The 13,222-nt window shown below is 46.7% G+C and overlaps 2 protein-coding genes across 13 annotated transcripts in view; one reads left to right on the top strand and one right to left on the bottom strand.

Moving 5' to 3' along the window:
• LOC138746297 (lysoplasmalogenase TMEM86A-like) overlaps nucleotides 1–13,222 on the bottom strand; it is a 150,082-nt gene that overhangs the window by 5,201 nt on the left and 131,659 nt on the right. The window lies entirely within an intron of this gene.
• LOC138746293 (tetraspanin-11-like) overlaps nucleotides 1–13,222 on the top strand; it is a 179,257-nt gene that overhangs the window by 140,490 nt on the left and 25,545 nt on the right. The window lies entirely within an intron of this gene.

The following is a 13,222-nucleotide window of genomic DNA, read 5'->3' as shown; positions in this document are numbered from 1 at the left end:
CCAACTTAGACCTTAACTGAGTTGGACAAGTTTGATCATGTACTGCTGTGAGTTGAGTTCTCTTTGTCAGATGAAGGACAGTTGGGTCAGGTCTCTGTGAGTTGAGTGACAGTTGGACCAGGTCTCCCTGTGAGTTGAGGGACGGTTGGGCCAGGTCTCCCTGTGAGTTGAGGGATGGTTGGGCCAGGTCTCCCTGTGAGTTGAGGGACGGTTGGGCCAGGTCTCCCTGTGAGTTGAGGGACGGTTGGGCCAGGTCTCCCTGTGAGTTGAGGGACGGTTGGGCCAGGTCTCCCTGTGAGTTGAGGGACGGTTGGGCCAGGTCTCCCTGTGAGTTGAGGGACGGTTGGGCCAGGTCTCCCTGTGAGTTGAGGGACGGTTGGGCCAGGTCTCCCTGTGAGTTGAGGGACGGATGGGCCAGATCTCCCTGTGAGTTGAGGTACGTTTGGACCAGGTCTCTCTGTGAGTTGAGGGACTGTTGGACCAGGTGTCTCTGTGAGTGAAGGGACATATGGACCAGATCTCTCTGAGATGGACAGGTTTGACCATGTCCTGCTATGAGTTGAGGGATGGGGTGGACCAGGTCTCCCTCCCTGTGATGAGTTAATCAGTGGAGAAGTGCTGGTGTCTGATGTGAGTGGGTGTTCTCTCTCCCCATTTCCTTCTTTGAAGGCAACTTTAATAGGAGTAAATTTCCAGTTGCTTCCTTGAATGCAAGTTGTTTCCAGCAAGTTCTCCCTTCCCCCAGTGCAGAATATTTAATCTCTCAGGAGTCACTCTGTCTCTATCCCTCATCTTTATAAATAACCACAGCAGTTACAGTTAAAAAAAGAGATGAAGAAATCTTTGCTTTTGACCCGATAACTTGCCCCAGATCCCTCAGCTGTTTTAAAATAGAACTGATCCTAAGTTGAGCAGTGACCAGCCCACACTCCAGAATGGTAAATGCTCAATTCAGCCCGAACTCAGGAATCTGACCTTGTGGCTGCAAGGAATCCGGCCAGCCTAAGAAAGGAAGAACTCCCAGCATACTATCGGTAACTCACACATCCCAGAAACGTAGAGCACTGTCCCCAGAGTGTCTGTATAACTGGGATGTTTTCACTATGACAGAAGGCACGTCGTTTATCGCTGCCATTTCCAGAACTCAGCCAGAGGAAAAATGTGCCCCCTCAGATGTGCCCTTACTTCGATATTTTTGTCAGTCCTCACTGACTGTTGATCATATTTTTGAGTAACCTGTTCTGACAATCTCATTTCCATTCCAGCTTTACATCCTTCCACTGATGTGCTTTAGTCACACGTGGACGTGGATCGTTTGGGTAGTGAGGAACATTGTAGAAACATTCATAAAACAATATATAACTATATAAAAACAGCACAGAAACAGGCCAGTTTAGCCCTTCTAGTCCACAATTTCTCCCACCTAGTCCCAATGACCCGCAACCACCCCATAGCCCTCCACACCTCTCTCATCCATATACCTGTCCAACTTTTCCTTAAATATTAAAATCAAGCATGCATCTACCACTTCAGCTGGAAGTTCATTCCACACCCCCACCACCCTCTGAGTGAAGAAATTCCCCCTCATGTTTCCCCTAAACTTTTCCCCCTTCAATCTCAATCTACGTCCTCTTGTTTGAATTTCCCCAGCTCTCAATGGAAAAAGCCTGTCCGCTTTGACTCTATCAGTCCCCCTCATAATTTTAAATAACTGTATCAAATCACCCCTTAATCTTCTATGCTCCAGGGAATAAATCCCCAGCCTGTTCAATCTTTCCCTGTAACTCAAACCCTGAAACCCAGGCAACATTCTTGTAAATCTCCTCTGCACTCTCCATTTTGTTGATATCCTTCCTATAATTCAGCGACCCAAACTGCATACAATATTCCAAATTTGGCCTTACCAATGCCTTGTACAACTTCCATCCAACTTGACATCCCAACTCCTGTACTCAATCCTCTAAATTATGAAGGCCAACATACCAAAAAGCTTTCTTCACCATGTGTCATGAAGGACACCATGTATTGATTTGAGAAAAGCAATGTGCGATTGGTTGAGACAAGTTGTGTCCAACTAATGATAAGAGATTTTGATTAAATATAGAGAACAAGGGAAATGTGGTTATTGATATTTTTTGATTTGTGAGCTGCTGTATATAGACATGAAGGCCGTAGATTGGAAGGGAGTAGGAGGTTCAACTGGAGAGGATAATGAGGGGAATAGTGGAGAGATGTGATGTGTTACATTTTTCAGGAATAATGAGGAGAAACAACCATGAAGTTGAGGTACAGAGTATAAAAAAGGTAATAAATCAGCTGCGATGAAATAGCGGGGTAGTGTCAATGAGCCAAATGGCCTGGTTCTGCTCAAATGTCTGTGGTACAGATCTTCAAAGAAGTACAGAAAATTAGAGCTGAAGGATGTGTGTCATTGAAAGTGGAAGGCCAGGTTCAGAATGTGTTTGAATAAATTGATTAAGATGCTTAGAGCACAGGAGAGAGGAAGTTTTAAAATTTTCTGAAACTTGTATTTGGCCACATCTAGAATGACCTGCTCACGACTGGGGGAGCTTTTGAGTTTTGGAGAGGTGCAGAAAAGATTTACTGGAGTGACCTTGACTGAGGGAGAAGTGAAGGTTGCTCTCCTTGGAACTGAGGACATTGCAATGGGATCTGATACATCTGATAATGTATGCAGTTCTGGTTGCTGTGCTATTGGTAGGATGCAATTGTGTTGGAGAGGAGATTCACCAGGATGTCACCAGGGCTGCAGGGCCTCATTTGTGGGCAGAGGTTAATGTAGAACATTCCAGCACAGTACGGGCCCTTCAGCCCACAATGTTGTGCCTACCTTTATGCACCTACCTAACAAACTAATCATTCCCTATCATGTACCCATAACCTCTATTTTTCTGGCATCCAGGTGCCTGTCTAAGAGTCATTCAAATGTATACTTTTGTGCCAGCCCCCACCACCACCCCCAGAAGGTGCATTCCAGACACCCACCACTCAGTGTGGAGAAAAAAAACTTGCACTGATATTTCACCCAAACTTTCCTCCCTATATTTTGTAGAGATGTCCTCTTGTGTTTGCTACTGTCACCCTAGGAAACAGGTGATGGCTGTCCACCTTATCTATTCCTCTCATAATCTTGTAAACCCTATTAAGTTACCTCTTCACTTCAAAGAGAGAAGTCCTAGCTCTGCTAAATTTACCTCATAAGAAACATTTTCCAATCCAGCCAACATCCTGATAAATCTCCTCTGCACCCTCTCCAAAGCTTACACATCCTTCCTGAAATGAGGCGACCAGAACTGAATACAATATTCTAAGTGTGGCCCAACCAGAGTTTTATGGAGCTGCAATATTACTTATCCCCATATATAACTATATAACAATTACAGCACAGAAAACAGGCCAGTTTGGCCCTTCTAGTCCATGCTGAATACCACCTCCCACCTGGTCCCATTGACCCGTACCCGTCCCATAACCCTCCACACCTCTCTCGTCCATATACCTATCCAACTTTTCCTTAAATATTAAAATCGATCCCACATCGACCACTTTGGCCAGAAGCTCATTCCACACTCCCACCACCCTCTGAGTGAAGCAATTCCACCCCCCCCCCCCCATTTTTCCCCTAAACATTTTCCCCTTCGATCTCAATTTATGTCCTCTTGTTTGAATTTCCCCAACTCTCAATGGAAAGAGCCTATTCACTTTGACTCTATCTGTCCCCCTCATAATTTTAAATAATTGTATCAAATCACCCCTTAATCTTCTCTGCTCCAGGAAATAAAGTCCCAGCCTGTTCAATCTTTCCCTGTAACTCAAACCCAGAAACCCAGGCAACATTCTTGTAAATCTCCTCTGCATTCTCTCTATTCTGTTTATATCCTTCCTATAATTCGGCGAGAAAATTTGCGCACAATATTCCAAACTTGGCCTCACCAATGCCTTATTCAACTTCAACATGATATCACAACTCCTGTATTCAATACTCTGATTTATGAAGGCCAACATACCAAATGTTTTCTTCACTCCCCTATCTACATGTGATTCCACTTTCAGGGCATTATATACCAGAATTCCTAAATCCCTTTGTTCTACTGCACTCCTCAATTGTCTATCATTTAACATATATGACATTTGCTGATTAGTCCGTCCAAAATGTAGCACCTCGCATTTATCAGTATTAAACTCCTTCTGCCATCTTTCAGCCCACTCTTCTAACTGTGCTATATCCCACTGTAAGCTTTGATAACTCTCTTCAATGTCCACAACACCACCAATCTTTGTATCATTTGAATACTAACTAATCTAATTTACCACGCTATCATCCAGATCATTAATATATATGTAACAAACAACAATGGACATAGTACTGATCCCTGAGGCCCTCCACTAGTCACCGGCCTCCAAGTTGACAAACAATTTTCCACCACTTCTCTGACATCTCCCATCCAACCATTGTTGAATCCATTTCACTACTTCAACATTAATACCTAATGCTTGTACCTTCCTAACTAACCTCTTATGAAGAACCTTGTCAAAGGTTCTCTTCAACCTTCTTAGCAGCTTTGTTAAGCTTGACCTTCCACACACAAAGCCATGGTGACTACTCCTAATCAATCCCTGTCTAGTTAAGTAATTGTATATACCATCTCTAAGAACACTCTCCATTAATTTATCCACCACTGACGTTAGACTCACAGGCCTATAATTATTAGGTTTACTTTTGGAGCCTTTTTTAAACAGTGGAAGCACATGAGCTACCCTCCGGCACCTCCCCCTTGGCCAGTGACATTTTAAATATTTCTGTCAGAGGCTCCACTATTTCTACTCTAACCTCCCTCGGTGTCCAAGAGAATGTCTTGTCAGGACCTGGAGATTTATCCACCTTTATTCTCTTTAAAATAGCCAATACTACCTCCATGATTATATTATGTATATTATCCATGACCTCACTACCAGATTTCCTTACTTCACCTGGCTCAATATTCCTTTCCTTAGTAAATACTGAAGAAAAATAAAATCATTTAAAATTTCCCCCATCTCTTCTGACTCCTCACACAGCCTACCCCTCTGATCCCCAAGGGGCCCAATTTTATCCCTCACTTTTCTTTTACTTTTAATGTACCTGTAGAAACCCTTTGGATTTATTTTTACACTGCCTGCGAAAGCAGCCTCATCTCTCCTTTTAGCCATTCTAACTTTTATCTTAAGATTTTTTTGATACTCCTTCTGTTCCTCAAGCATCTCATCTATTCCCTGCTGTCTCTACCTGTTGTACACACCCCTCTTTCTCTGAACCAAATTCCCAATATCTTTTGAAAACCAAGGCTCTCTATATTTTCTAACCTCTCCTTTAATCCTCACAGGGACAGACTGGCTCTGTACTCTCAACATTTCCCCTTTGAACATCCTCCATTTATCTGTTACATCTTTCCCTGAAAGTAAATGATCCCAATCCACACCATCTAAATCCTTTCACATCTCCTTGAAATTAGCCTTGTTCCAATCAAGAATTTTAACCTTGGGCCCACCCCTATCCTTATCTATAATTAACCTAAAACTAATAGTATTATGATCACTAGATCCAAAGTGTTCCCCAACACAAACCTCTGTCAACTGACCCATCTCATTCCCTAATAGGAGATCCAATACTGTCCCCTCTCTAGTCGATTCTTCTATGTATTGGGTTAGAAATCTTTCCTGAGCACATTTGACAAACTCCAACCTACCCAGCCCTTTTTACAGTCAATGTGTGGAAAGTTAAAATCTCCTACAACCACATAATGTTTACTACACATATGCCCATTAGGGGGTCTATAATACACCCCTATTAGTGTTTTCATGCCTTTCCCATTCCTCAATTCCACCCAAATAGCCTCACTGGACAAGCCCTCCAATCTATCCTGCCATAGCACTGCTGGAATGTTTTCTCTAACAAGCAATGTGACTCCTCCACCTTTAATCTATCATTACCTAAAGCAACGGAATCCTGGAACATTTTGCTGCAAATGATGCCCTTCCTGCATCATTTCACTGATGGCTACAATATCATATTTCCATGTGTCAATCCATGCTCTAAGCTCATCCACCTTTCTTACCGTGCTCCTTGCACTGAAATATATACACTTGAGAGAATGTCCTCCACACTCACACATTTGACTACCATGTACTTTTACACCCCCCCCACCCCGACATCTTCATTAACTTCAACATTCTGGTTCCTCTCTCCCTTCAAATTTAGTTGCCCTTCTACTCTAATCTCCACACTCTCATTCTGATTCCCACAACCCTGCCAAGCTAGTTTAAATCCTACCCAACAGCTCAAGCAAACCTGCCCACCAGGATATTGGTGCCCCTCCAGTTCAAGTGCAACCCGTCCCTTTTGTACAGGTCAGACCTTCCCCAGGAGAGTTCCCAATGATCCACAAATGTGAACCCCTGTCCTCTGATCGCTTCTCGGCCTTTTGGCTAAGATCAAGTGTAGTAACCACTGCCCTCTGCACCAACTCTTTAGCCATGCATTCATCCACATCTTCCTACTCCTACCCTCTCTAGCACAAGGCACAGGCAGCAATCCTGAGACTACCACCCTTGAGATCCTGCTTTATAACTTCTGTCCTAACTCCATATATTCTTTCTTCAGGACTTCATCCCCACTTCTATCTACGTCATTGGTCCCCACATGAACCATGACATCTGGCTGCTCAACATTCCCCTCCAGAATGATGTGTAATTGATCAGAGTTGTCCCTGACCCTGGCACCTGAGAGGCAACAGACCAACTGGGAGTCTCAGTCTCATCCAGCAAACTTCCTATCTGCTCCCCTAACCAGTGAGTCCCCAATTACAAGAGCTCTCCTCTTTTCCCCCTTCCCTTCTGAGCCGAGGGGTCAGCCCCTGTGCCAGAGTCCCGACCACCCCGACTTGTCTCTGGTAGATCATTTCCTCCCAACAGTGTCTAAAACAGTATACTTATTATGAGGGGAACGGCCACAGGGGCACTCTGCGCTCTGTGTCTCCCCACTTCCCTTTCCTCACAGTCACCCAGTTAGCTGATTCCTGTCTATTTGGGGTGACTGTCTCCCTGTAACTCCTACCTATCATTCCCTCTGCCTCGCTTATGATCCAAAGCTCTTCCACTGCAACTCCAGTTCCCTAATACGGTCTCCCAGGAGTGCATCTGGATGCACCTTTTCACTGGTGTAGTCATCAGGAACATTTGTGCTATCCCTGACCTCCTATATCCTGCAATCAGAGCACAGGATGACCCCAACTGCCTCCATAACCTACTCTTAAATTAATTAGATTAATTAAAAAAAACTTCCCAGCCTTACCTCACTGGGAGCACTTCCTTCATCTTTGCTTGCCAAAGCCTCGAAGTCCCACTGCTTCACTATCCTCCTCACTGGCTGCTCCTTTACCTAACTCATCCTTTATTGGTCCTTGCCAGTTCACTCAATTGCCCAGTTACACATTGGGAAAGGTCAAGTCCTGACCCCACGCCCTTTTTAAACTCCCCTAAAACCTACTTACTAAAACGACACCCTTGAACCATCTCCAACTCCGTCTCTCCTCTGACTTTGTGGCTCTTGAACTCAATCCGCTGATGAATGAAGGCTAACATACCATAAGCCTTCTTAACTATCCTATCAACCTGTGCAGCACCTTGAAAGATATATGGATTTGGTCCCCAAGGTTCCTCTGGTATTTCACACCATTCAGAATACTTCCATGAACCATGTACTCTGCCTTCATATTTGACTTTTCAAAATGCATCACCTCACATTTATCCGTATTGAACTCCAAAGAGCAGATTCCTGCAGAACTCCACTATTCACTGATACCTAGGGAGAATACGTTCCATCTACAACAATCCTCTGCTTTCTGAAAGGCTGGTGGGATAGGGAGAAGTGCAGCAGGTGGTTGAATGCAGACAAGTGTGAGGGGCTGCATTGTTGAGTGTGAAGGGGTGCTAAGTCTCCAGGGGTGGGGAACATTGTGTCAGGTGTGAGGGGATCATTGTGTTGGGGGGCGTGGGGAACTGTGTTGGGGAACATGGTGTCGGGGAGGTGCGTGGATCATTGTGTTGGGGGTTTAGGGGGAACGTTGCGTTGGGGGGGTGGGGGGAAAGTTGCATTGGGGGTGAGGGGGCGTGGTGTCAGGGATGAAGGTGTAGGGAACATTGGATCAGGTGAGAGGTGTTCGTTATGTTAGGGGTACATTGTATTAGGGGTACCTTCTGTTGGGGATAAGAGATGCATTGTGTTGGGTTTAAGGAGTACAATAGGCTGTGTAAAATGGGGTTAACTGGGCAATTTAACTAGTTAGTGCCCCAGTTACATAGCAGTTAGAAAGGGTCCAACCGGGTCCCTCAGAGGTAGGTCATGTTCACAGGTGACTTGAACAGGAAAATGGCCAACCCGTTTATTCCGGTGATGTCAATGCTGGCGTGCGTGCACCAGAGGGCAACAAACATCTGAACATCAGGCAACACTTCTGGTAAGTGCGTGATGTGTCATTGCGGGGGCGGGATCCCTCTTAAATCACTGGGTTGGCGATTTAATGGCTTGATTTCCCCCTTCAATTTGAAAGATTCTGGACCTTTGCCCCAGACCCAGGGTCCCAGGAGGGCTAACTAGGTGCTGCAATTTAGAAGGGGCAGAGAGTTTATAAGAAGGGAGCCAGGTGGGACCCGATTCAGATGGAATATGTTCTGAAACACAAAAGTCTGCAGATGCAATGATTGAAGTAAAAACACAAAGCTGGAAGGAGGATTATAGCAAAGGTAAAGATACATTGACACCAACATTTACAGCATTGACGTTCATCCCATTCTCATTCCCAATTCCCCGAAAACTTTTCTGCTTTTCACAGGCAAGGCAATTCCCCAAATTCTCCCTTCACTGTGACACATGGGACAATTTACAGTGACCCGTTCACTCACTCGCTTATCTCAGGCTGTGGGTGGAAACCAGAGCACCAAGGGAAACACATGCAGTCACAAGGAGAACATGCAGACTCCACTCAGATAGCACTTCTGGTCTAGATCAACCCTGGTACTTGGCCCTTGGAGGCAGCAACACTACCTGCTGCGCCCCTGTGCTGCCCTGAGATACAGCTGAATTTACTGCAGTTTGGTTTGATGGTCTTCTTTTGCTAATACCCTGTCATTGAATAACAAAATAGAATCTCACGGAGCAGGACACTGGGAGAGAGGCTTGGAATGTGTCACGTCTAGGATAGACTCACAGAGAGGGTCTGGATTGGGGTACCAGAGGATGTGTGTCCATAAGAACATAACAAATAGGAACAGGAGTGGGCCATGCGGCCCGTTGAGCCGGCTTCACCATTCACTGAGATCATGATCGGCTCATCTCCACCCAACCTGCATTTATCCTTAATTCCCTGACTATGTAAAAATCAATCCAAACTGGTCTTAAATATATTTACTGAGGTCACCTCCACTGCTTCAATTGGCATCGAATTCACAGATTCACCACCCTCTGGGAAAAGCATTTCCTCCTCACCTCGGTCCTAAATCTACTGCCCTGAATTTTGAGGTTATGTCTCCAAGTTCTGGTCTCCCCAACAAATGGAAGCCACTTGCCTATCTCTATTTTATCTGTGCCTTTCATAATTTTATATATTTCTATAAGATCCCCTCTCATTCTTCTATATTCCAGTCTCAGTCTCTCCCCTAGGTTAATCCTGCTAGGTGGTCAGGGTTGGGGTACAGAGGGTCTGGTTTGGGGAAAAGGTGGGTTGGGGTACATGATCAGGGTACAGGAGGTCAGGGGTAAGAAGGCTGGATAAGAGGGTCTGAACTGAATCAGAGGACCAATCTGATTGTTACATAGTCGAAATGGATCAGGAATTCCTCTAGGGAATTCCAGGTGTGGGCACAACGCCAGTTTACTGTCCCCTCTGAACTGATCATCAAACCTGTTCACGCTGGGAAAGGTTGGCTGTTTCCCACTAGTCTCCAGATACCTTGGATGTTAGCTGGAGGACAAGGTAAGAGGTCAATGAGGAATGGTTCTGAGCAAGTCGGTCAGCCCCACAGGATCTGGAAGTGTGCCGACCTCCATGCATCCCAGGAGAGAGAAGTCACTACCCTCCTCCCAGCCTTTGAACAATTCCACTGAAGCCACTTTCAGATGGAATTGCCTGGAGAATGTGGCTCCGGAGTGGCTGCAGTTGTCTGCGAAGGGACGTTCAGGTGGCAACGCTGAAGGTGGTGTTCTGCTACCTGAAAGGTCTGAAGCAGGGAGAGGTGCCACGAAGCAAACGCGGCTCCTGAGTCTGGACAGGGGCAGCTGTCTGACAGCTCACTTCCCTGTTGCCTGACAGCCCCCTCCTCACTGCCTGACAGCCACACGGGGCTGGAGCAGCCGACGTGGGACGTCAGTGGCCCAAAGTTCCACGCCGAGTGCCCCAGTCCCGTAGTCCTGCACTAGGGGACTTTCAGGCAGCATTGAGGTCAGGTGTTGGCAGTGGGGACTCTTGCCCCACACTGTCCCCATTCTGCATGGTGACTCCTGCCCCACACTGTCCCCAGTCCGCACGGTGACTCCTGTCCCACACTGTCCCCGGTCCGCATGGTGACTCCTGTCCCACACTGTTCCCGGTCCGCACGGTGACTCCTGTCCCACACTATTCCCGGTCCGCACGGTGACTTCTGCCCCATACTGTGCCCAGTCCGCAACGGGAAGGGTAGGTGTCGGCAGCAGGGAGAGTGGCTGTCAGTGGGTCGCCAGCTGACCGTCAACAGTCACTTTCATGTGCCATGGGGGAGTGCTCTGAGACGGAGAGTATACCTCGTCGAGGAGGGTTAGGTAAGTGCTCCTCGGAGCCAGGTTCTCCACCTTCAGGTGGCCACCTGACAGCTGCATTCGGTATTTTAGGCAGCTTTACATTTGGGTATTCTGGCCACCTGCAAGCACCTTTAGATTTCTAGCTGCAGAGACCAAAGGTTAAAAGGCCAGAGGTCAGGTGGCCTGGTTTGACCTAGGTTCTGCATTGGTCGAGCACCAAGGAGTAATGACTGGAGTCCAGAGAATCATTATGGCCTCATGCCAATGCTTCTACTTCTGCCGGTGTTGACTGAGCCCTCTTACCTGTACCATGCAGTAACTCTGCCTTCCAAACCCAGATGCCTCCATGAGTCCTGGACTCACTGCTCAAAGGAATGAAACAACAGGGTTTTTCACAGCATGAACTTTAATGAGAGGCAGGCAGCTCCTGTCACATTCTGCCAATACCCATGATTTCACTGGTTCCTTTCCTGCATGTGATCTCTTTGGTTAACAGTTGCTGCCTTGTATCAGACTCCTGATGTGATGCAGCTGTGACAATAAAGGCATCTAATCCTGATGAAGAGCAGGTGCTGTCTGGGGAACATTTCCCTCTACACTCATTTCACCAAAGATCTCCCCATGATGTTCCCCATGGTGATGTGGAGCCCGGACCACAAGGGCCAGCCAGGATTTGCTCTTCCTCCAGTCATTCTCCTGTACTTACTCCACCCACTCATGCCCACCCACCCACCACTGCCCTGCTCCATCAGATCTGGGTTTCAAACCAAAAGGCAGAGGCCATTCGAACTTTCAACCCTGCTGGCTCTCTCCTGACGTTACACTTCCATCACACCCCTGCCTGGCCTCTCGTTTGCTTCCTCCACTCAGCCTGGTGCACCCTCTTTTCTGACATCCTTACCACAAGATCCCTCTCCTTATTTTGGAATCACATTCCACCTTCTCTTCCTTTCACCTTTTGGAGAATCACTGAAGTGTAGAGCACAGATAGTGGCCACTCTGCCCTTTAACTTAAGGTTGTTCTCAACATGTACCAAGTAACACAGCGGTCGGTAGCAGAGCAGTTGAACTGGACTCAACTTCCTGTCACCCCAAATGACTGGCCCCTCTGAGTGTGCTGTGGGCTCTCTCACTTTTTAGTTCAAGGTGATTTATTTGCACAATATTTTAATCTATTTCATTGGCATTTATTGACAGTAGAAAGGTTTGATGAGCTGTTCCTGATGAAGGGTTTTGTCTAGAAACTTTATCCATGGCCTTACACTGATGCTGCCTGAGTTCCTCCAGCATTTTGAGAGTGGCTTCAGTTTTTCTGTATGTGCAGGCTTCTTGTTTACCCTTTGTTGGCGAGCTGTCTTTTTGAAACTCTGCAGTTCTCCCATGGAGCTGTTAGAACAGTATGGGCCCTGGGATTGTATATTGCACATGACCCCAGCATCTGCAGTTCTCCTGGGTTGCATCAGTTACTTTTCTATTTGATATTCTGCTTACTCAGTAGTTCAAAGACATAAGGGTTGTTCCAGTTTACTGGCCTTTCTTTACTTAATTTCTCTCTCTCTCTCTCTCTCTCTCTCTCTCTCTCTCTCTCCCCTTCCCCCTCCCCTCCCCCTCTCTCCCCCCTCCCTTCCCTCCCCCTCTCTTCCCCCACTCCTCCCTCCCCTTCTATTCCCTCCCCCTCCCCTCCCCCCTTTCCTCCCCCTCTCTTCCCTCCCCCTCCCTTCCCTCCCCCTCCCTTCCCTCCCCTCTTCCCTCCCCCTCTCATCCCTCCCCCCTCTCTTCCCTCCCCCCTCTCATCCCTCCCCCTCTTTCCCTCCCCCTCACCCCTCCTCCCCCCTCTCTTCCCTCCCCCCCTCTCTTCCCCTCTCTCTCACTCTCTCTCTCTCCCCCCCCACTTCACTCTCTTGGTGGCATGGTGGCACACCGGGTACTGCTACTGCCTTGGAGTTCCAGAGACCTAGATTTAATGCTGACCACGGCACTGACTGTGTGGAATTTGCATGTTCCTCCGGTACATTTTCCTGTAAGCTCCAGTTTCCTCATGCCAGGATTGGTGAATTACTTGGCCATGGAAATGTGCCCCAGTGTGTTTGGGAATTAAATGGGTTAGGTTTGGATTGGTGTAAAAATGGGTAAATGTTAGTTGCCATGGAGTTGATGGGCTGAAAGGCCTGTTTCCATGCTGTGACAAACTATACAACATGAACAGAATTGGATTGTTTGGCCCTTTGAGACCGCCCCACCATCCCATCATGGCTGATTCACTATTCTTCTCAACCCCATTCTCCTGCTTCTCCCCAGAATCTTTTTTTTTTTTTTTTTAATTATTTTTTTTTTTCACACCATAAATCACATTAGCCATGATATACACTATTTCTTTTTCACACATATACAGTG

This window comes from Narcine bancroftii, chromosome 11 (assembly GCF_036971445.1).
Source record: "Narcine bancroftii isolate sNarBan1 chromosome 11, sNarBan1.hap1, whole genome shotgun sequence".
Taxonomy (NCBI): domain Eukaryota; kingdom Metazoa; phylum Chordata; class Chondrichthyes; order Torpediniformes; family Narcinidae; genus Narcine; species Narcine bancroftii.
Note: the sequence above shows the minus strand (reverse complement) of the source record. Positions and strands in the feature narration are given on the sequence as shown.